Below are 26,034 nucleotides of genomic sequence, written 5' to 3'. Positions count from 1 at the left end.
GTGGATTACGATCAAGCTTATAGTGCAGCCTTGATTAGAAGATATACATGGACTTCAGTGTACAAGCATTGGCATGCAATTGAGATGACATTAAAAATCATTGTATATATTAATAACTACAATCAAGCAAGCAATAAATGTATCAAGCATCATATACATGCAGCAGTTAGTTCCCAATTGAGTGTTAGCAATCAAGTAAGGCTAAAAACCTACAACGTCTTCAGCTAATGAATCTAAAAAATCTGTACCATGTTTCTTAATTTTAAAATTTTATCTGCTCTAATTTAGCAAGGTGAAGATATTTGGAGAGGTAAGAACGTCATCCATGACAGTCAAAGCTATTTATGTATGTATGGCGAAGAAAAAGAGTATGGCGAAGAAAAAGAGTATGGCTGCATGTACGGCCCTGAAAGACAGCAAACCCAGAAGGAAAAGTACAAAGAACAGCGGAGGGTAAGTTACCGGTACACCAAGAATATTTTACTCAGCCTATTATAAGGGATATTTTTGGACAGCAAAACTCGGTCATTGTATGTCCAATATATTTAGACAGGGCTATCCTTCCATGTCTTTGCAAATGCACAGATAGTATAGTATGGATTTTACATAGAGATGATGAATAATATTTATTACTTTTATGGATTTTAAATTGTTTTATTTCTGAAATAGCTATCTTGTAACAAAAGCATGCGTGCACATTTATATTCTTGTAAGCCAAAATCAGAGAATGCAGTAAATCTAAGTCTACACTACTGTGAGGGTTGCGACATGTCTAAGCTGTATTCGATACTTTGCTTTCGGTCTCACAGTACATCAAAGTTCAAAAACATTTTCTCTTCTTTTATTCATCTACACTCTCATAGAAATTTGGTAGAATTGCAAAGAAACACAGACTTGATTGGAATGCTCAGATACCATATCCTTGACCCAATAGCCAGTGAAGTTTACGGCAATCTGTCTCATTTTTCTTGAGAATTTCTCATCGTGAGGCCTCACACATGCGCCAGATAGTATTATATCGCAGTTCACACCTTTGGTTAAACTTGGACGTAATATTTTATTTTACATTGAATATTTCACACCTAAAATTTGCAAAAACAATCATTAAAAGCAAGATAGAATGAAAGCTTATTTTGGAGCTCTGGCAACAAGGCCTTTGTTTGGACTCTTTTGCCAATTTAAATTTAGTTAGATTGTGCCCACAAATATAAATATGCTATACATGTGCATAAATTCATATATGTTGTCACATGGTGTCGATATACATAATTTACGTATTGTTTATATTTTTAGTCACAGAATCCAACAAAGAGACCGCATCCTCAAGACAATACATCTGATAGTAACACGGAGGTACTCACTCACATAACCAGCAATAAAATTTTAGGCAAATCGTGCAATATTAATTATGGTTAAATGTGGAATTTCATTGGTAGGCGAATCTTCAATCCATTTATAGCCCTAGATTAGTAGCTAGAAAAACGTGAAGTTATAGTAGGATAATGCAGAAGAACCCCTTGTGTAGGCAGGATTAGGTTTCAGAAACAAATTATTTGCTGCCAACTGCGATATTTGTTAAGTTGCCTGTTCACACCCAGCCAAACGTTCAATGCCTCGAGCATTCTGATTTATAGCTCAAGATAAGGAGGAAACGCAGTGCTTGCTCAGGATGGGTAGGAGTCAGAGCAGAGGCTATGTGAGCTTCCATAGATGTGGGGAGCATCTACGAAACGCCACAAACGACAGCATTATAGATGTAACTCAGACACCTGATGTTACTTTCATACCTAACAGTCCGGTGAGTGGTAATATTCAGTAACTCAGTTTTAAAATTAGAACCCTGTTGCATGATGCTTTTGTGTCACTTTAGTGTAAGTGCTCAGTGTCTGAATTGGAGAAAGTTGTGCAGCGATGCTCCCAAGTCTTTGATTCCAGATTTGTAAAGCATATCAAATCGCTGGCATGCGTTTTGCTCCAAATCAAATCACTTAGAAGGGTGACTGCTCAGCTTTCAAATAAAATGAAATTAAAACCATCATCCACTATGTAATTGATGGTTTTAATTTGATTTAATTTACAAACTGGGTAATCCATTTTTATGGTGCTTTAATGCCAATCTCATGATTGGTGATTTGATGTAATGTGCAAATCTCTAATCAGGATTTGGGAGCGTCTCTGGAGTTGTTATCAACTCTTTGAGAGATTGATAACAAGGTGCCACAACACCATCCGATTCATAGACTGAGTACTTGGACTAATTTCGCTGTTGTCTTGTACAAGTCAACTCTATGGGCTAAGTCAGTTGAGCAATGTAGGATTGGAGAAGATATATGAAGTCAGGAAATAATTGTGAAATAAAACTACTGTAAAAACAGTAATAAAGTCAGGAACTAGCAAAAGCAGATTTGTCCGGTTCTTTGAGATCGCCAAATTACCTTCCAGCTAATCACAATGTCCAATGTAACTTTCCAATCTACTTCATTAAATTAACAAATAGTATTCTTGTCAAAGTCAAAAATTGTCGCAAATAATGCCACTTGAATACTGCATTCACAGTACTTTACAAGTTCAAGGAGATGTAAATACACATGCTATGATTGTTTTTATTTTAGATCAAGGATCTCCAAGAGGAGTTTGCAGGGAGTAAGAAATGGCAGAGCAAAAATGCTTCCTGAGGCTTTCTAATACAAGCAATATCTAGATAGGCATAGAGCAAGGTTGTTCCCCATAGCTGTGGGTGAACTGGCAATGAAGGGAAGTCACGCCAGATGGCATCTGGCGTGCCCTCTACCTCATTGCCAATTCATCTGCAGCTATAGAGAACAAACTTGTTCTAGATAGGAATACTTTTATATTCAAAATCTCGAACTGTTTCAGCTTGTACTGTGCTCAATTTTGAGTGAATATATTGATCAAATTAAAACATACCTACATACATAAAACATTCAGGATTTTCAACACTGATTTTTTTTTACATAAACCATACTTATATTCACTTATTTTCACATATCTACATGTAGTATATGTAGCCCTTTTCTACTCTGTTATTCTGTTCTCATTTGTGCTTGTTAAAGGCCTTTTATGGCTTTGGTGCTGATGTGGTAGTAATTAAGTTATGTGCAACATTTTCTTTTTATATCAAATAAAGTAAAATTATTAAACTTTACGATTTATCATGATAGATTCGTCCGATAACTAAAACAACCTACTTCCCATCATTGTTCCAGTGGTCCATCACCAGACATTTTGTCATTGCGCATCGACTTTTCAAACAATGTATGTTGTACAACATCAGCAATGCCAATAGACATACATCATGCTGAAGGTTTTGTGTGTGCTGCCCTCTGATTTTCCAGAATTGGCTACATTGTGCTTGTGGAGGTAACGGGAAAGCTGCTAACAATGATGCACAACAATTGCCACATGCATTATTTATATTGGAGCAAGAAAATACATCATCATGCCAACAAAAAGAAAATATTTTTTGCTCAACAAATCAAGAAAATTTTTTTGGTCACACAATGCTGTACATAAATAATAAATATATAAGCAAATTGACAAATGAATACCTACAGAGTGCGGTCATGTTCAAAATCTAAACAAAGTTAGTTGTTGGAGAAGTCGGTGTTTGTAGTAAAGATAAGATAGACTAATGTCTTCTGTTGCCTTTTCACAATCTTTGTCTTACGATACGCTAACATAAATAGTTACACTAAAATGAAATAGAATCTTCTTTAGCTCTCAGAATGGTAGCAAAGTAGACAATTGTTTCAATGTGCATTTTATTTGGTTAGAACATAATCACAAATATTCAATAACTTATATAATACCACGTTACATACATGTAAGTGCAATCATATTACAACGTATGTAAGACATTTTTCATACACACTGTATAAACGAATACAGAATAATTAATGATGTATTTTTGAGAAGATTTTTTTCCGTTTCGTGAGCATGTTACTATTTCGTCTTAACACGACAAAACTACGATAAACAACTATGTGAATACGTTATGCTAGTTTGATGAAAGATCTCATATTTTTAATTAAAGATTTGTCTAAAACGATGTTTATGCTTTATTTTGGTACAAAAAAATAATAAGATTACAGACTCAATTTCTAACCGACTAAACATTGGCACTTGCTTAAAACCTTGTTGCTTAGTGCCGACAAAACATTTGCATTTCCGGATTAAGCTCCACCTCTACAAAACGACCCAGAAACTGACCAGGTTTTGAGCCACTGCAATTATACTTGACCATTGGAAGGCATGATAAATGCATAGACCGAGATAGTGACAGGGCTAACAGCAGATGTTGATTGATAAGCATTACATGCCAACAGTCCCGTATTGAAGAAAACTCGCAAGAGTAGGGTGGGGACAACCCCTAGCTCTAGATCTCTGCGCTTTAACCAACGCTACAACCTGCTGAATCCAACAGGAGGGAGCTGAAACCAACTCATTTATGCTCTGCTGAACCCAACAGAGTGCGCTGAACCTAACGCTGCTGACTGTACAACCTGCTGAAACCAACAGGAGGGAGCTGAACCCAACTCGCTTCCGTTCTGCTGAAACCAACAGAGTGCGCTGAAACCAACGCCGTAACCTGTTGAAACCAACAGGAGAGAACACAACTCTTGTAAGGATAATTATTTAATTATCCTATTTATTTGTAGTCATTTTTTGTGAGCTTGCTGTTAGTGCCGATTATAAACGATATTTCTCCAACAATAACGACTTTATTATAGTAATACTAATCATGCATCCAATTCAAGAGTCACACCCAAGCTGAACTGCCTAAAAATTAGTGGCAGTATTTATATTACATAAGCGATTGGCCTAGAGATTGACGGTTATCGTTCAAACCGACCAATCATATCGTCTTGCTGACTGCCGAGTTTCTAAGAATTTTCACATACAGAACAATAAAAAATTATCCCTAGACAATGAGCCATTATAGCATAACAATCTAAACACTAACAAAAAGCCCAGGAAATTCTACATATACTGGGTAGCGAACAGTAAGTGTAAAAAAACATTAAGACATATTTCGATAACGAAAAGGGCTAATTACAAAATCTTATCTCGAGAAAACGTAGAACAAAAACGGAAACAATATTGTTTAAGTAATCTTAAACCACTAACAATTAATTATAACAGAAACTTAGAATATTTTGACATGTAACCATGAACATAAAAAATGTCTTCCAATGAGTGAACGGTAAGAAATAAATTATAGAAGATTGTTCACTGCGTAAAAGCCTTAATAAATGGCGTCTGTTATCTTTTCTAGGTCATTCACTATCCCAGAAGTCTCTTCTCTATATATATATTGGCTACGTCACCTTTTCCCTTTGATCAGTTCACCATGTTTTTCTGCGCCGGGTGTCCAGAGCGCCTTGATGAGCCTGACGTCCATGGGACCGATAGCATCCAAATAAGACAACTCTTCGGAGTTATTCCTCCACGGTCTTTTTCATGGCCACCACTCCTTTCATAGAGTTTGTTCTTTAGAATATCTCGCTTTATTTTTACGTTTACAACACTATCCTCCCCTAAAACTTCATTCTGTCCCAGAATGGCATTACTTCTATGGCAGACATCTAAGCGGTAGTCCGGTAGGTGCTGACATAAATTAGTAGGCTGGGTTGGCGGAATAGTGTGATCCCCCAGCTTGGATATCTCTGTGTGATCCTGGAGCAGAGGGACGGGTTGCTCCATCACCTCTGAATCAGGAGGGCGATCCGTTGGCTTAGGCAGTTTTTTCTGCATATTCTGGTGGTGCTTAGTCTAATATCACTTTCATATTGAATAGGGTTTCCCCCCTTGCACTCCATTTTAAATTTCTGGTTTGTCAGATACTTGCTGATGGTGCAGAGATTAGCATCTCTTGGTTTAAGTTTAGTACTGCATCCTTTCTCCGTGAAGAATGATTTCAATGAAGCTTTGGTTCCGACAGAAAAGGTGGTGGGTTCATCTTTCATATCATCTTGGATTCTCCACTTTTGTAGATAGAGCCTTGTACCTCCTTTATACAAATTGTGCGGCTTTAACTCCTCTACTGGCTTTTCAACCTCAGCTTTCTGTATCGGCCCCAGCCGATATGCTAGCTGATTAATAAGCGGTCTATCTTTCATAACCGAGACTTAATGTTTTACTACTTGGTGGCCACCAACATCACCTTTGCTGGAGCTGAACATTTTCTGATGCTTTATCAGCGGTGTGTTGACTTGCTTTGGTTCCATTTCTGGCAGAGATTGCGCCCAACTGGGTAAATGTTCATTGAAGTGTTTGGGGCATTTAGTTCTATTGCAGTCCTTCTGAAACTGTTCTTGTCTTTCCACAGGCATACAGACGGCTACCTTTCTTCCAGAAGGTAGATGAATAAGTTTATTGCTTGTGTTCATCACACGAATATTGACCTCTTGCTCTGTAGGTTCACACAGCGATGTGACAACCTTAAAGCCCAAAACCTTGTGTAAAGTTTTAATGCAAGCTGGCCCTGACGTCCACTTTCGACTAAGCCTCGCCAACAATAAGCATTCAGTATTTGGCGAAACAACTATGTTCCTTTTGACCTGCACATTCACCGAAAGGGGTTCTCCGTCCTCGGCGCAGCAGGCAACTTCAGTGCCCTTACAACGTAGCTGCGAATGACGGAAATCCATCTGACATTCTTGATCCTCCAAGAAGTCTAACCCTAGCAGAATGTGATTGTCCACATCAGATACTACAAACTGATGTTGCAGTTGTATCGGTCTCAGTCGAAATTTTAAATTCGTCATGCCTTCAAGCAAAATCTGCTGCCCATTTGCCAATATCCCGCTACCTCGCACAGGTAACAACTTCGAGTAACATGAGCTAAGCAATGTCTCCAGCAATTTCTTCGGAAGTACGGACTTTGTACAACCACTGTCAAGTAACATGACAAATCTTTGTTGGTGAATCCGTACAGGAATGTAGTATGCACTGGTGAGCCAACATGCCTGTATCCTAAGTTTGCCCACATCACAAAGTTCAGGCAGTACGAGCATTAGTTTGCCTGAACTTGGTCGTTTCCCGATGGCTTTGGCTTATCACAGTAACGAGCAACTTGGCCTCTGCCATTGCAGTTGTAGCATCGAACTTCTCTCTGAGGCTGTTGGCTTCTCATTGTCGTCGATGTTAGCTGTGTCATCATTGCTTGCTGTGATGCCGCCATTTGCTTTTGCGTGTCCAACATCTGCTGCATAAACTTACTCTGCATTTCTGCAAAATGTTTGAGCAAAGCTGTTTGACTCATTTGCATTTGCTCTGTCAGTTCTTATTTTAATTGTTGGACATCTTCTAGCTCTACTCGGTGGACATTTGTATCATATTCTACCATATCCTGATACTTCTGATTAGTTTCTACAGCATCAGTCATGGTGCTGGGAGGAGATAAGCGTAGTGTCCAGGCCAGCTGTGAATTAGGCCGAATTGCTGCAATCAACTCACGCTTGGCTTGCTGGTCATGCTGATAGCTATCTAGCTCGAGGAAAGCCTTTTGAACTAACTTCTGTACCTTTTCAGCATAATGATATATGTTGTCCTTTGGCTTTAATTTCATAGATTTTAATATGGCGCTAGCTGTGTCTGTCCTGAGCCCATATTGTGCCTTAAGTTTATGGCAAACTTTTTCATAGGTATTGCCACCAACACCTCTGGTAGCTGGGCCTTTCAATGCCAATGTTAACCGTAGCCTACATTCTTCTTCACTCCACTGATTATGTTTTGCCACTGCTTCAAAACAATGCAAAAACTCTTCCACATCACTTGTGCCATCAAATGAAGGAGCAGGAATAGGCAGCATGGCTACTTTTGCAGGTATGTGCCCTCTTTCCATCATATTAGTGCATAAATCATATGGGCCGTCCTTACTTCTACTCTTGCGCACCATGTTTGAATTTAAAAGGGTTTGAGAGAATTGCTTCACTATTATCCCACCGCTGCCACCAGTGAAGAAAACTCGCAAGAGTAGGGTGGGGACAACCCCTAGCTCTAGATCTCTGCGCTTTAACCAACGCTACAACCTGCTGAATCCAACAGGAGGGAGCTGAAACCAACTCATTTATGCTCTGCTGAACCCAACAGAGTGCGCTGAACCCAACGCTGCTGACTGTACAACCTGCTGAAACCAACAGGAGGGAGCTGAACCCAACTCGCTTCCGTTCTGCTGAAACCAACAGAGTGCGCTGAAACCAACGCCGTAACCTGTTGAAACCAACAGGAGAGAACACAACTCTTGTAAGGATAATTATTTAATTATCCTATTTATTTGTAGTCATTTTGTGTGAGCTTGCTGTTAGTGCCGATTATAAACGATATTTCTCCAACAATAACGACTTTATTATAGTAATACTAATCATGCATCCAATTCAAGAGTCACACCCAAGCTGAACTGCCTAAAAATTAGTGGCAGTATTTATATTACATAAGCGATTGGCCTAGAGATTGACGGTTATCGTTCAAACCGACCAATCATATCGTCTTGCTGACTGCCGAGTTTCTAAGAATTTTCACATACAGAACAATAAAAAATTATCCCTAGACAATGAGCCATTATAGCATAACAATAAAAACACTAACAAAAAGCCCAGGAAATTCTACATATACTGGGTAGCGAACAGTAAGTGTAAAAAAACATTAAGACATATTTCGATAACGAAAAGGGCTAATTACAAAATCTTATCTCGAGAAAACGTAGAACAAAAACGGAAACAATATTGTTTAAGTAATCTTAAACCACTAACAATTAATTATAACAGAAACTTAGAATATTTTGACATGTAACCATGAACATAAAAAATGTCTTCCAATGAGTGAACGGTAAGAAATAAATTATAGAAGATTGTTCACTGCGTAAAAGCCTTAATAAATGGCGTCTGTTATCTTTTCTAGGTCAACCACTATCCCAGAAGTCTCTTCTCTATATATATATATATTGGCTACGTCACCTTTTCCCTTTGATCAGTTCACCATGTTTTTCTGCGCCGGGTGTCCAGGGCGCCTTGATGAGCCTGACGTCCATGGGACCGATAGCATCCAAATAAGACAACTCTTCGGAGTTATTCCTCCACGGTCTTTTTCATGGCCACCACTCCTTTCATAGAGTTTGTTCTTTAGAATATCTCGCTTTATTTTTACGTTTACAACAGTATTGACACCAGTAGACAGGATGAATGGTTTTGCTCTATGTAAGCCCATGAGGTTTAGACCTGCCATGAAATTGCCTCTATACTTTTACGTGTGCTTTTAGAAGAACAACGTGATGCAAAATTATTTTGCACCCAATCATACATCACTGTTGAATCTGCCAGTTTATTTTAGTTTCAATTATGTTCAGTTTATGTTTTTCTCAGCCCTGTGGCCTGCACTTCATACAGCTAGGAGCCTTGACTGTCAAAATAAAGAGTCGGTGGACCTGTTGATCTTGTAGATGTCTCCATTGGAGTGTGCGATGATGTTGATGATGAGTGATGAGGTACTCAGGTTGTTTGATTAGTGCAGGTGTTAGAGTGTTTGACTACTAAACTGAGTGTCACAAGTGTGAATCCAGTATGAAGCAATATTTTATCCCAACTTCTAACTGTGACTTCAGATAGATGGACATACACACTTTCATTATAACAAAAGCTAGTGGTACCTCGGCAGTCTAGTTTGGTTTGAGAGCATGACAGGAGTGTCAAATAAAAGGGCAGATAATAAGCATATGCACAATAGTTCTAACACATGGAAGGCAATTGGGTTACGCAGTAATTGGTGGGTTGGTCTTGCGGGCTGACAATCACGAGTTCAAATCATTTATGCTGCATTATTTTTTATAGGTCTTATAACCAATATAAATATGTTGACCCCAACATTTGGTGGGATATCAATATCTATTAAGCCCGGTTCCAATATATGCCGCAAAGCACCGGCAACAGCACCGGCAACAGCACTGCAGGCTATCAGAGATGAATTGTGAACCTACACGCCGGGTACCGCCGGTAGTTGCCGGCAGTCAACGCAAGAGTTTAGAGCTATTCAAATTTTGCGAGAGCCGCAGGCAAAACCTTCTCAAAGTGCACTGTACAGGTAAAGGTCAGCATTATTGAAACAGCATAGCGAGCGAACATTCTTTATTCGGTTATTAGCGATGCAGCTTTATGTGAACAGAAGCCACCGGAGCCTAGCGTCGCAAACGATTTGCTGCACATTATTACCGCCGGAGTCTCGCAGCCGATATGGGAAGCAGGCTTTAGGAGCACATGCTTTCTGCAGGCTCGTAATGTAAACATTATTTTAAAGCTAGTTGATTTTCTAAGTTTTGGCAAAGATAAGCAGGTAACAATAGCAAAGCAAATACTTATTAACCAGAGCATATAATAGAGGTGAGTGCTTACAATACGGGCTGTTCTTGCTACTCAACAAGGGTTTCTATATACATGAAGCATCATCAAATTTATCAACAACAATGTGACTGATGGGTATTACTTGTAATATTTACTATAATAAGAACCATGTCTGTCTGTATAAAAGCGCAGGGTTACATTTGAAAAAAGATTATATCACGCAGGATATGAACTCGCAGCGTTCTGCATCAATACCATGTGTGCTTCTTGTTCACCTTCCATTAGTTTAGAATTATTGAGTATAGATGGTAGAGTAATTGTTTGTATTTTATTGGCACACATGATGATCTCTCATAGCTTACTAGACTGCCAGAGCCCTAGTTATTAATAAGGTAACAAGTTAGTCGGTGTGATCTCCTCCTGAATCCAAGTGACTAACTCTGGAGCTCATTGGTAAGATCTGTTGACTAGGTTTCCAGAATTATTCAATACATTGAAATTGGTAGCTATTCAAATTGATATTGAAATTCAATCATTTTGGTAAACATCTAATATTTAAAGGAACATATGGCAGTTTATGAATTTCTGCATGTGAACCGCAGCTGAACATGACAAGGTCGAATGTATGAACACATGCCAGACACAGTAGGAGAATAGTTGGGTCACCACATTTTTCTTGTAGCAGTGAATGAAAACCAGCTGTTAGTAACTAAAACAGTAGAAATAATTTTATGTCACTTTGGGTTTTCCTATCAATTAATAGTATTCAAGCACTGACTCATTGCAACAGGCTCTAGCCGTGCCCTTTTTGAGGCTAGCAAAACATTAATAACTAAATAAGTAACGTTTTTGTTTTTATAACGATACAGCATCCTGATGGAGTCATCTACTCCTTTTATAAAGAAATTTCAAGGTGAGTGTATGAAATCATAAAGTGCACCTAGTTACCATTTTATTTTTAGTTATAATATTTATATCATCTCCAGTAACTGTTACCATTTGTGTCCATTCACTAATTCTGGTACTCTCTGGAGCCAGAGGTTTTAGCTAATAGCTAAATACTATACCGTCTTATGGTATATTTTATTTTGTTATATTTCTTGTGCATGCTGTATTATTGTTTTATCAGATAAATTATGTATAAAGTTTTCACCATATTCTTGAATATTAATGTAAGTCATTTTACTTATTTATTTCATTCATTTTATTTATATTAAAGTCTCAGCTCAGAGTATGTTGAATAGTTAAATCCTGATAAATTGTAGTTACATGGTAATCTATAAATATGCTGAATTTCTGACGCCAGAGCAAAGAGGGGCAGTGGGAATACTCCTCATGCATTACTCTCACATGGTATGGAAAAACTCAGTCTAAGTGTAGGGCCATGCAAGCTGCTCACAGGTTTAAATACTTGCCTTCCTTTATAAAGCCGCTGACAGTTACCCTATCAGCTGCTACACCTAGTCTGATGTCAAGGTCAAAGATTAAACATAATATTTTTTTATGTAATTCAAAATTCTTTACAGCAGTCAGCATGCAAAGATCCTGGTCAGCTGTGTGATGTCGGCAGCAGTTCAGCTCTAACCTGAGTCATTGTTAATAACTTATGCTGACCCAGTGACTCTTTTTTAGTTGATTAGCAACCCATTCGTATGTTTGAATAGCAAAATTGTTCAGCCTGTTCAGCTATTGATAGCCTGTTTTCTTTACCCGAGCTATTGAGGGTCTAAATATCTAGTAGTCAGGTGCTGATGATATATAGAGCAAATCTTGGCTAACATTTGAACAAGCAAGTACCATGTCAAAGTTATACTGCAACATATAGACAAGAGAGTGAGAGATGTAGTAAGAACTTCAACAACACAGTTTAATGGTAGACTTATAGTTGAGGTAAATAATATATTACTTACTCTTTATTCATAGGAATATATGAAAAAAACTGAGCTAGTAATAATATTAGTCACTTTTCTTACATGCATAGAGTTCACTTTTATTATGTTCTACAATCCTTTATATACAGTAGTTCTGTTAAATAAGGAACATTCCAGAAGGAAAGTCATGTGATCAATAAATATTATCATTATATAACTCTGTTGGCTCTTTTATACTACAGTTGAATTGTGAAACCACGCCATGAATATTTACAGTGCGTTTAAATCCTATATTTACATACCAAGATACATACCAAGATAATCTATAGAAACACTAAAATTAATACTACTTGTTTATGTGTATAATACAAAAACAATATATTGTTTTAAGACAGTTTCCGGTATTGGCAATAATATGTTATTACATAATTGTTGCAGATGTGCAGATCATGTACAATGATATATGATCATTAAAGATGTGTGTATCATGGGTATAAATGTATTTTTATAATATATTTTGGATGTTGGAGTCGTTAACATTGAATATTTCACAAAGAATATTTCCATATTTACTATTTACCATTTTTAATATCACCACACGCTCTCAGTATGGAGTGCCTTGGAACGGAAGGATTCTCCAATGAACTAGTAATGAGAGTGCCATCAGTGCTGTTTGATGACACTGATGATTCATCTTTCACTTTTTCTAAAAAAAATGATTGGATTTATTTGTGCTTTCAAGCTACATTACTTATGTTTTCTGGTGAAAGTGAAAGCAGAGGAAAGTCTGGAGGTAAATAATGAAAGTGTTCATAAAAGTAAAAACTAATAAACATGCAAAACTTCAGATTATTTTTTTTGCTGATGGTTACATCATTTCCATCTTTTCCATACACACCTCGGCCTTTCATCTCCTCACTACCATGTGTATTCTCAGCATATTGCATATCTATTGCAAGGTCATCACAGCTTTTTACTTGAGCCTGCGTGGTTTCAGATTCAGAAACTTTCTGGGTATTACGTGCTTTGTCCCTCATTGCATAAGCATCGGCACTTGCTGTGCATGAGCTGTTAGACTCTGCCTGATTAGTGTCGCTAGCTTTCACAACAGAGTCAGTATTATCCCTAGAAGTGAGAACGTTTGATGGTGAGCTCCCCTCTGCATAATTTGATGAGGTTAACTGAGGAATAGCTACATCCCTAGCTAGGCTAGAAAAATCTTCAGAGGCTATAGTATCAGAATTGTCTAGAGTAACCCCTCCATTTATATCATCCTGATCATGACATCCTTGGACACTCCTGGCTGTTTGGATGTCAACATCCCCCTCCTCTAACTGGTAAATAGCAAACGGATCTGAGAAAGACCGAGTAATGTCTAACTCATCAGAATCAACAGATGACAGCGCATGTGGTGTAGACTCGACTGCTTCAATCTGTATTTTTCCTCGATTTTCAACAGTGTGAGGAGGTGATTCACTGAGATTAACCGCCACCTGAAACGAATTGGCAATACACACTGTCAGCAACAGTCAAATTTCATGTTTGAGATATTTCTTGGCGATCTTATTCCTCTTGCTATGACTACACACAGTGAGCACTGAAGAGAGTACTGGTCAATGAGTGTCAGGTTCATAACTTCCGACTTTTTAGGAAAAAAAACAAACTGCTATCACTTCTAGGGCGCTTTCAGATTCCCTACACGTTGTGGGTATGTGTACATGTATATGGCACATGGGTGGCATTTTATTCCAATTGAATACTCCTTACGACTGCAGAAAAAATATGGTAGTTTTTTCACTTGATTAAGGTACAAAATGTTACGTTACAACCAAGTTGCGTAGCCTCATCAGCATGTGGAATGCATTTATCTCTACGGCCAATTATTGAAAAATATAGCTCAAGATATTCATCAATAGTTTAATGTTTATAGGCTATGCTAACTGGTCTGGTGTAACATCAGGGCAAGCCAGGACTTTCTTTTCAAACAAAGCCTCCACATCAAGCATCTTAATAGGTAAATTTCAGTAGTTTGAACATTCTATTTTGTGCTGCATTTAGTTCGATTTAGATGAATTTTTGTTAGCTGTGAAACAAAAAGCTCTCACAACTATGATATGTAGCATTTGTTAGACTCAATGGAGGCTTCACATTAAAGGTTCATGTCAAGTTTTTAAAGATTTTATTACAATGTGAGGATACTGTTCTATCTTGAGATTTCATTTACTGTCTCAAGTGATCTGACTTTCAGGATGTTTAAAGATATTTAAAGGCGAAAAAACTTGATCGCAGTTCAAATGCTCAGAAAGAAAAAACGCACCCAGATTTCCTCAAAATGGCATTAATAGTCGTGCATATTTTTTATATGTGATATGTATACGTTCACACCAGCATTGGGTAATCATACGTTCACACCAGCATTGGGTACTCATATGTTTACACAGCATTTAGAGGAAAACAATGGGACAAATTCTAACCAAAATATCTTTAAATCATTTGAAATATCTATAGCAGTGTACGTATCTGGGACTATACTTGAAGTTTTATTTAAACAATCCTGAGCAAATACAAAATAAAACATATGTCACTATATATAGAGATGTGTAACACTGCAGATTGAATGAACAGCCAATGTCACAACGAGAGGGACAAACATGAAGTGCGACTATTGACGTCATTTTTGAAAAAGTGATTTTCTTCTGAGCATTTTAAATGCGATCAAATTTATCAAGTTATGTTAATTTTAATCTTGAAACATCCTGGCAGTCAGATCACCTAAAACGGTACAGAGAATCTCAAATGATAAAAGATATCTAGACTTTCTAATAAAATATTTTGAAATATGATGCTAGTAAGCGATCAATGAAAGTAATCTAGACTTGCACACTACGCTTACTGCTTCTAGCGAGCTGCTATTCCTTGTGTTAGTCTAGCAAAACATTATCGAATTAATTGTTACATGATATACCTTACCCGCCTTAGCTTATTATGGCATAGACTTATTATGGCAATAACTTACTTAACAAGTTGTATACCATTACTGTTAACAAACTGTAGATTTCACCTTAGTTGGTGGTCTTTAATACTTCTGAAAAACTCAGATTTTGCCCCCAAGTGAACAATAGTCTAGAGACACCTCATTTAATACTCTAACATAGAATTCAATTCTTTTTTAAAAATTACAGATAAATAATTTATAGATAGGCTAACTTTCAATATTATTTGCGTTCAACAAAGTTTACATAAGTTGGTAAAGCACAATGTTCAAATACTATTTGACTAAGAAAAATGTAACTAGCAGTTGTGACAGAGCTAAAACATAAGTTAATCATGTAAAATGTATCAAATAGTTTGTAGCTCTGAAAGTTTCAAGTTAATTACAAAAGATACATGAACGCTACGTTTTTTGTGGCGTTAAGAAGAAAAGCAACAAATGACAGCCACTGACTTACATTTAAAAAATGTGTCAAAATGTGTAAGAGTTGAGGCTGTTGTGGCTAGACACACGAAATAACGCGTCACATTGACAAATAAATGGACGAGTGCGAATTAGCCTTTACCAGGCGAAGGCCATGACATTCTTGTTAGATTTTTTATTATCATTAGTTGTTATTATTAGCGTTTTTAAGGAAATTTTGTTGTGTAAGTTTTACTGTTGGTTTGGAAAGAGAATAAATTGATTGGTTAAAAAAGGTCAGACTTTACAGAATCCAGCTAGTTTTTTTCTGCCTTAACAACAACAACTTAAAAGCATACTATATAAAACATGTAATATAATTATTAGGTTAACAAAACTGTGTTTTGCCAAATAAACAACGACATTGATTCAAATTGTCTTTGTAATTTATTCAAATATCCATTCGCATCTTACTGACACTTAACAATGACTGAACAATGCGTGCAGAGTTATTGAAATTAATAATAAATGCCTGTTCAATAAATCAATAAAGGTCAGTATTACCTGAGGTATTGAAGAAACGGAATTGTTATCCATTTCAGTAGGAAGTGTTTGCACAGAACTATCACCACTAGTGCCACTGCTATACCGTTCTAGATCTCCGCAGGCAGAAAAAGTAGATTAAGGCCGGTCATACGGAGCAAGTTAAGGCCTGTCATACAGAGTAAGTTAAAGCCTGTCATACGGAGTAAGTTAAGGCCTGTCATACGGAGTAAGTTAAGGGCTGTCATACAGAGTAAGTTAAAGCCTGTCATACAGAGTAAGTTAAAGCCTGTCATACAGAGTAAGTTAAGGCCGGTCATACAGAGTGAGTTAAAGCCCGTCATACGGTGTAAGTTAAGGCCTGTCATACGGAGCAAGTTAAGGGCTGTCATACAGAGTAAGTTAAAGCCTGTCATACAAAGTAAGTTAAAGCCTGTCATACAGAGTAAGTTAAGGCCGGTCATACAGAGTGAGTTAAAGCCTGTCATACAGAGTAAGTTAAAGCCTGTCATACAGAGTAAGTTAAAGCCTGTCATACAGAGTAAGTTAAGGCCGGTCATACAGAGTGAGTTAAAGCCTGTCATACAGAGTAAGTTAAAGCCTGTCATACAGAGTAAGTTAAAGCCTGTCATACAGAGTAAGTTAAAGCCTGTCATACAGAGTAAGTTAAAGCCTGTCATACGGAGTAAGTTAAGGCCTGTCATACGGAGCAAGTTAAGGGCTGTCGTACAGAGTAAGTTAAGGCCTGTCATACAGAGTAAGTTAAGGCCTGTCATACAGAGTGAGTTAAAGCCTGTCATACAGAGTAAGTTAAAGCCTGTCATACAGAGTAAGTTAAAGCCTGTCATACAGAGTAAGTTAAAGCCTGTCATACAGAGTAAGTTAAAGCCTGTCATACAGAGTAAGTTAAGACCGGTCATACAGAGTGAGTTAAAGCCTGTCATACAGAGTAGGTTAAAGCCTGTCATACAGAGTAAGTTAAAGCCTGTCATACAGAGTAAGTTAAAGCCTGCCATACAGAGTAAGTTAAGGCCGGTCATACAGAGTAAGTTAAAGCCTGTCATACAGAGTAAGTTAAAGCCTGTCATACAGAGTAAGTTAAAGCCTGTCATACAGAGTAAGTTAAGGGCTGTCATACAGAGTAAGTTAAGGCCTGTCATACAGAGTGAGTTAAGGCCTGTCATACAGAATGAGTTAAGGCCTGTCATACAGAGTGAGTTAAGGCCTGTCATACAGAGAGCTAAAAGCTACTAAAACTGATAGTAGCTATTTACTATAAATACTATTTACTGTGTGTGTGAACTTGTAGCTGTCATAGATAGATTTGCTGGAGCTCACCCTATAAAATTTTACTTGCATTCACAAACATGATTTAATGCAATGTCCGTAGTCATGTATTTTAATAGTCATTTTATTGCACTAGTGCTTTAAAAAAATTTCGAAAAAGATTAAATGTCCAGTAAACTGATGCAAATAGAAACAATCACATTAACTATTTGCAACTGTAATTACATCGCCAAGCTACTTCATTCTTTTTGCTGAATTACGATGATCTTAAACATTCCAAGTAGATAAGGAGGTCAGGCTGACAAAGTTGCTCATGCTCACCGCATTGCTGGAGTTTCAGCCGTGTCAGTAAGTTCAACATCACTGTTCCCAGAGGAATCGGAGAGAATATCGGCAGAAGATCTATCTACAGCGTTCTCTACTGCACTGTCTGTGATGGCGCAGCAGCCTACGCGTGTTTCTCCAAGATGGTTCCTATCCATTGAATGCCTGCTCGCTACAGTGCATATAAATAGTTATCAGTATCTGCAGAATTAAGCCGTTCTATAAACTTTAAAGTCCAATTATACTGCAGAGTATATTATTGAAGTTTCCAAGGCATTGAAACCCAGAAAGAACGCAAAAGAAACTCTACTTTAAAATATTCTACTGCCCCAATATGATGTTTCCTCTCCATGCTGTTATTACATTGACAATAAATGAATATGTATTCTGTGCTGTAATATCTACGGACAAAATGAAGTAACTTATTAGCTTCCACTTCTTATTTCATTATAATTTATTATTAACACAGAATTCAAATAAACACCTAACTTTACCCGATAATAAGTAACTTAAAACTCAAGTAAGCACCAAACTACCACATAATAATTAACATAACACTCAAGTAAACACCAAAATCTACCAGATAATCATTAACATAACATTCAAGTAAACACCACACTACCAGATAACAATTAACATAACATTCAAGTAAACACCAAACTCTACCAGATAATAATTAACACACCTTTCAAGTAGACAAAAACCTGCCAGATTACGTTGCTTACCATCATAAGGAATGATTGTCGGTTTAAACATCAATGTACCACAGATGTGGTCATGTGGCGTTCGACCAATTAATTGACAGCTAACAGTCAGCCTGGAACAAACAGGAAAGCAGTTCATCAAATGACTTACCACGATATCACCTGAAGACTCAATGTACTACAGATGGTAAAAAGATGGCCTAGGAAAGGTTGCTCTCGTAAACCTTTACTAACCTTTGTCTGTTTGCTAAGGAATCAAAAGGGATTCTCTAGTTGCCTGGTGAATGGAATTCATACACTGAATGCAATTCAAATATTTACTACAATTGTGGTTATCTGAACGGACAAACTATAAGTCCGACTGCTCATCAACTGTACCGCCAACATGACATGAGATGAACTGTACTAGCTTTACGCTACAACTAGCATATTTGGATGTTGCTCCTTCTTTTCATGACTGAGAAGACTTGAAAGTCAACGTGTAATAACCCCACACGATGCTAGAAACTAGTTATGCTTGCATCAATGATCAGTAAAGATCTCCTGGAAGTCTCTTGTAAGTAAAAAAATCAGCCATACAGATGACTGGCTTGCTCTGGTCTACACATCAGGATAAGATCCTTGAGGCAGTAATTTTGAATAGTGACTAACATTCTATGTAGATTAGCAAGATACTATTCATGTGTTCCAATTAATAGCCGAATTTGTACCATTTGACAATTTATACCATGTGCGCTTTCGTGCTATATCATGTACATAATGCTATATCATGTATATAATGCTATGCATTATATTATAACCAGTGTAAACCAGAGTTTTTCAGTTTAGTAAAAACTAGTGGATAGTCATTTTAGGAAAGCAGATGGCTTGCAAGTCTGGAGGCAAAAAAGAAAACACAAGAATATTGAATGAAAAATTCCGGTTCTCTCTTTTATGATGAGCATCACAGACATTGAAAAGAAACGCATATTCAGCCTTTATGCATATTCTGTTTCAAAAATTAAATCCTTACGCTATAAAAAAATTATACAAGACACTCTCTGACCAAAACTGATGGATGATGCCGATAGATTTCTCAGGACAATTGCAGTAAATTGTTTAACAAGTTCACAGAAGCATTGTTTTAATATAATAATTTGGTAAAACATTGTGTACTCCAGCCATGTTACATACTAGTTGTATTCAATTTGGCAAGCATTTTTAGTGAACCTACTACTGCCATAAACTAAAATGTATAAACATGTTTAGACCGAATTATTTGCATAATAAAATGCTGTCACGAGAATTCATTATATTTAATATATGCTCAATTTCAAAATATATTCAGCGGAAACAACCCACAATAACTTTCAAAGTGCCTATTAAGGTTACCAACAGCAAAGGGCAGTGTGACAAACGGGACTACAAATCTTACCCGAGTTTAGCCTTCTCTATAACTTGCTTCATAGGAAGAGATAGTTGACCTAAGAACCGGAGAAGAGTGGGGCGAGCAGTGGTGAATCGATCCTTTACTTTCATAAAAAGAGTGTCTGATGGCAGCGCAGTAAAGTGGAATATCAAAAAGACAAGTAAAGTGTTAGCAGTAGTAACTAGTAACTTAATGCTAACTGACACTGCAGTCAGCATATACTCATTATTTTGAATTTCTTGCTGAACCAACATTGGATAGCCCACCTGCTCCATCATCGAATCAGTTATCGGAAAATCACTGCAACTTTAGAAGCAGGTTAGAGAGATGTTTTGAAATCCTCTACTATGTTGCATGGGACTGTCAACTGTAAAGCTACATTTAAGTTAATTAATGTTTCTAAATGCTCTATTGAGCTAGATGGAGTTGTCATTTAGGAAACTATGGTAAAACCTATATTATAACACCACATTGATTTAAACGCCACCTCTAATAGAAGCCAATATAAAAGGGTTGAAAAATACAACGTAACCGTCTATTTGAACATCACTTCTAATAAAATGCAACTGTAGTGGAATTGTTGAAAAATAGAGCGACATAGCATTCAAATAAAGGTATTACGGTATATTCATTTGAATATCATCATTTTTTTTAAATGCTCTACGGAGTTGGACAGTATTCAAATGCTATTTGACTGTAATCCAATTTGAAGAGAAATTTATATTTCTAACAGTAATAGTCTATTTCAAATACATGTACTACAAGAATGTACCTCATTGTGCCACCTTGGCTCAGTTGTATTGTCGCAAACAGATGTCCTAAAATCCTTGTAGTGGTAAGAGAGAGCAGGTTGAGACCTATCCTGTCCTAGCTCTACTCGTATTTTTACATAAGGGTCAGGATTGAAGAACATGCCCTTTCTCACATGAGTAGCCTCAATGTCTGCATACAATGGATCTTAGAGATTATGCATGATCTTGACAAGGTGTATTTTATGCCTTCAAACATGTTATCACTACGTTAGTGAAAACATTTTAAATGCTGAAGAACAACACCTGATAAACAAACAGTCCAATGACAGCAGTCAGAAAGTGACCACAACGACTTGACACGTGAGTAACATTATGACACTACATGTAAGCAAGCAGACAGCTTAGCAACAGTTAGCCTACCTTCGATTGCTAGATGCACTATTTCTGCCTCACTGTCCATGGATGTCTGACCCCATAGACCACTCTACAACAAAATTGTATGTAGCAACCTTGAAGGTGCTGGGTACATCCTCTTATCGCTATAGTGAGATCTCAACAATAGGTTAATGTAAACAGAAAACTTATCTCTTACACCAGAAGAAGAGGCCAAAGAATTCCTGACTAGAATTGGCTCTGTAACAGCTCTCAGATTTCCAGTGTTACCATGGTAATACCGAAAACATATTCTTGTTTCAGCTAAAAGATATAACACGAACGGAGTAAAATACTTAGTATCTATGTAATCTAGTGGTATAATGTAAAAGAAATCTACGTAATATTAAAAAATTAATTTGTGTACATAAAGATAAATATTTTATTCATGTTATGCTAAAGATCTATCTGTATTTTTAAAACAATTGTGTCAGATTGTGCAAAAGTTTGAAGAAAGCATAGGAGTAGGAAGCGGACTGAATATGAACATACGTTCTGTGAATACGGAGGCTATTCTATTAAAAGGCCAGACAAGATCTCCTTTTTTGCTGCCACTCACGCCACGATTCCTGTAGTCAAGTCATTTTCCAGGATGAGCTTGATCTAAATATAACAGAGGATATGCCAGTTTAACTGTGGATAAATGTTAGATGCATTTTATCATGAGTGGAAGGTTGCTGACATCAATTCCTAAATACTCAGGCTGCAATAACCTTCATAGCTTGGTCCTTTAAATTTAGATACATTGCTAGGTACTCGACAAAGACAATTTTAAAACACCCTGTTACAGAAAACATGACTATGACCTACAGATAAGCATTCAGGAAACATAATAGCAAAAGCTCAAGTTTCTGTAACCTCTTTCCAACCAGCAACATCAACCACAATAAGCTAATTAGCTCAATTGGAGCATTTCTAGCATGTTTGGTTGAAATTGGAAAATTACATTTTTCAGTTTTGTAAGACGTTTGTAATATTCTCACAATAAGCTAATTAGCTCAAATGGAGCATTTCTAGCATGTTTGGTTGAAATTGGAAATTTACATTTTTCACTTTTGTCAGACAATTGCAATATTCTCACGATAAGCTAATTAGCTCAATTGGAGCATTTCTAGCATGTTTGGTTGAAATTGGAAACTTACATTTTTCAGTTTTGTCAGACGTTTGTAATATTCTCACAATAAGCTAATTAGCTCAATTGGAGCATTTCTAGCATGTTTGGTTGAAATTGGAAATTTACATTTTTCAGTTTTGTCAGACGTTTGTACTATTCTCACAATAAGCTAATTAGCTCAATTGGAGCATTTCTAGCATGTTTGGTTGAAATTGGAAATTTACATTTTTCAGTGTTGTCAGACGTTTGTTAAATTCTAGCAATAAGCTAATTAGCTCAATTGGAGCATTTCTAGCATGTTTGGTTGAAATTGGAAATTTACATTTTTCAGTGTTGTCAGACGTTTGTAATATTCTCACAATAAGCTAACTAGCTCAATTGGAGCATTTCTAGCATGTTTGGTTGAAATTGAAAATTTACATTTTTCAGTTTTGTCAGACGTTTGTAATATTCTCACAATAAACTAATTAGCTCAATTGGAGCATTTCTAGCATGTTTAGTAGAAATTGGAAATTTACATTTTTCACTTTTGTCAGACAATTGCAATATTCTCTCAATAAGCTAATTAGCTCAATTGGAGCATTTCTAGCATGTTTGGTTGAAATTGGAAATTTACATTTTTCAGTTTTGTCAGACGTTTGTAAAATTTTTACAGTAAGCTTATTTTCGCAATTGGAGCATTTCTAGCATGTTTGGTTGAAATTGGAAATTTACATTTTTCAGTTTTGTCAGACGTTTGTAAAATTCTTACAGTAGGCTTATTTGCGCAATTTGAGCATTTCTAGCATGTTTGGTTGAAATTGGAATTTTACATTTTTCACTTTTGGCAGACGTTTGTAATATTCTCACAATAAGCTAATTAGCTCAATTGGAGCATTTCTAGCATGTTTGGTTGAAATTGGAAATTTACATTTTTCACTTTTGTCAGAAAATTGCAATATTCTCTCAATAAGCTAATTAGCTCAATTGGAGCATTTCTAGCATGTTTGGTTGAAATTGGAAATTTACATTTTTCAGTTTTGTCAGACGTTTGTAAAATTCTTACAGTAGGCTTATTTGCGAATTTGAGCATTTCTAGCATGTTTGGTTGAAATTGGAAATTTACATTTTTCACTTTTGTCAGACAATTGCAATATTCTCACAATAAGCTAATTAGCTCAATTGGAGCATTTCTAGCATGTTTGGTTGAAATTGGAAATTTACATTTTTCAGTTTTGTCAGACGTTTGTAAAATTCTTACAGTAGGCTTATTTGCGAATTTGAGCATTTCTAGCATGTTTGGTTGAAATTGGAAATTTACATTTTTCACTTTTGTCAGACAATTGCAATATACTCACAATAAGCTAATTAGCTCAATTGGAGCATTTCTAGCATGTTTGGTTGAAATTGGAAATTTACATTTTTCAGTTTTGTCAGACGTTTGTAATATTCTCACAATAAGCTAATTAGCTCAATTGGAGCATTTCTAGCATGTTTGGTTGAAATTGGAAATTTACATTTTTCACTTTTGTCAGACAATTGCAATATTCTCACAATAAGCTAATTAGCTCAATTGGAGCATTTCTAGCATGTTTGGTTGAAATTGGAAATTTACATTTTTCACTTTTGTCAGACAATTGCAATATTCTCTCAATAAGCTAATTGGCTCAATTGGAGCATTTCTAGCATGTTTGGTTGAAATTGGAAATTTACATTTTTCAGTTTTGTCAGACGTTTGTAAAATTCTTACAATATGCTTATTTGCGCAATTTGAGCATTTCTAGCATGTTTGGTTGAAATTGGAAATTTACATTTTTCAGTTTTGTCAGACGTTTATAATATTCTCACAATAAACTAATTAGCTCAGTTGGAGCATTTCTAGCATGTTTAGTTGAAATTGGAAATTTACATTTTTCACTTTTGTCAGACAATTGCAATATTCTCTCAATAAGCTAATTAGCTCAATTGGAGCATTTCTAGCATGTTTGGTTGAAAATGGAAATTTATATTTTTCAGTTTTGTCAGACGTTTGTAAAATTCTTACAGTAAGCTTATTTGCGCAATTTGAGCATTTCTAGCATGTTTGGTTGAAATTGGAAATTTACATTTTTCAGTTTTGTCAGACGTTTGTAAAATTCTTAAAATAGGCTTATTTGCGCAATTTGAGCATTTCTAGCATGTTTGGTTGAAATTGGAAATTTACATTTTTCACTTTTGTCAGACGTTTGTAATATTCTCACAATAAGCTAATTAGCTCAATTGGAGCATTTCTAGCATGTTTGGTTGAAATTGGAAATTTACATTTTTCACTTTTGTCAGACAATTGCAATATTCTCTCAATAAGCTAATTAGCTCAATTGGAGCATTTCTAGCATGTTTGGTTGAAATTGGAAATTTACATTTTTCAGTTTTGTCAGACGTTTGTAAAATTCTTACAATAGGCTTATTTGCGCAATTTGAGCATTTCTAGCATGTTTGGTTGAAATTGGAAATTTACATTTTTCACTTTTGTCAGACGTTTGTAATATTCTCACAATAAGCTAATTAGCTCAATTGGAGCATTTCTAGCATGTTTGGTTGAAATTGGAAATCTGCATTTTTCACTTTTGTCAGACATTTGCAATATTCTCACAATAAGCTAATTAGCTCAATTGGAGCATTTCTAGCATGTTTGGTTGAAATTGGAAATTTACATTTTTCACTTTTGTCAGACGTTTGTAATATTCTCACAATAAGCTAATTAGCTCAATTGGAGCATTTCTAGCATGTTTGGTTGAAATTAGAAATTGACATTTTTCACTTTTGTCAGACGTTTGTAATATTCGCACAATAAGCTAATTAGCTCAATTGGAGCATTTCTAGCATGTTTGGTTGAAATTGGAAATTTACATTTTTCACTTTTGTCAGACAATTGCAATATTCTCACAATAAGCTAATTAGCTCAATTGGAGCATTTCTAGCATGTTTGGTTAAAATTGGAAATTTACATTTTTCCCTTATGTCAGACGTTTGTAATATTCTCACAATAAGCTAATTAGCTCAATTGGAGCATTTCTAGCATGTTTGGTTGAAATTGGAAATTTACATTTTTCACTTTTGTCAGACGTTTGTAATATTCTCACAATAAGCTAATTAGCTCAATTGGAGCATTTCTAGCATGTTTGGTTGAAATTGGAAATTTACATTTTTCACTTTTGTCAGACAATTGCAATATTCTCACAATAAGCTAATTAGCTCAATTGGAGCATTTCTAGCATGTTTGGTTGAAATTGGAAATTTTCATTTTTCAGTTTTGTCAGACGTTTGTAATATTCTCACAATAAGCTAATTAGCTCAATTGGAGCATTTCTAGCATGTTTGGTTGAAATTGGAAATTTGCATTTTTCACTTCTGTCAGACATTTGCAATATTCTCACAATAAGCTAATTAGCTCAATTGGAGCATTTCTAGCATGTTTGGTTGAAATTGGAAATTTACATTTTTCACTTTTGTCAGACAATTGCAATATTCTCTCAATAAGCTAATTAGCTCAATTGGAGCATTTCTAGCATGTTTGGTTGAAATTGGAAATTTACATTTTTCAGTTTTGTCAGACGTTTGTAAAATTCTTACAGTAGGCTTATTTGCGAATTTGAGCATTTCTAGCATGTTTGGTTGAAATTGGAAATTTACATTTTTCACTTTTGTCAGACAATTGCAATATTCTCACAATAAGCTAATTAGCTCAATTGGAGCATTTCTAGCATGTTTGGTTGAAATTGGAAATTTACATTTTTCAGTTTTGTCAGACGTTTGTAAAATTCTTACAGTAGGCTTATTTGCGAATTTGAGCATTTCTAGCATGTTTGGTTGAAATTGGAAATTTACATTT

The 26,034-nt window shown here is 36.1% G+C and overlaps 1 long non-coding RNA gene and 1 pseudogene across 1 annotated transcript; one reads left to right on the top strand and one right to left on the bottom strand.

The window, feature by feature from the left end:
• The first annotated feature begins 1,682 nt into the window (after positions 1-1,682).
• LOC137410404 (uncharacterized) lies at positions 1,683-3,166 on the top strand. Its single transcript, XR_010981188.1, has 2 exons — positions 1,683-1,798; positions 2,613-3,166. It is a non-coding gene; the product is annotated as an uncharacterized lncRNA (long non-coding RNA).
• Positions 3,167-17,924: 14,758 nt separating this feature from the next.
• On the bottom strand, positions 17,925-21,890 carry LOC137410406 (E3 ubiquitin-protein ligase HECW1-like; annotated as a pseudogene).
• Between the last annotated feature and the right edge of the window lie 4,144 nt (positions 21,891-26,034).

This window comes from Watersipora subatra, unplaced genomic scaffold (genome assembly GCF_963576615.1).
Source record: "Watersipora subatra unplaced genomic scaffold, tzWatSuba1.1 SCAFFOLD_135, whole genome shotgun sequence".
Taxonomy (NCBI): Eukaryota; Metazoa; Bryozoa; class Gymnolaemata; order Cheilostomatida; family Watersiporidae; genus Watersipora; species Watersipora subatra.
Note: the sequence above shows the minus strand (reverse complement) of the source record. Positions and strands in the feature narration are given on the sequence as shown.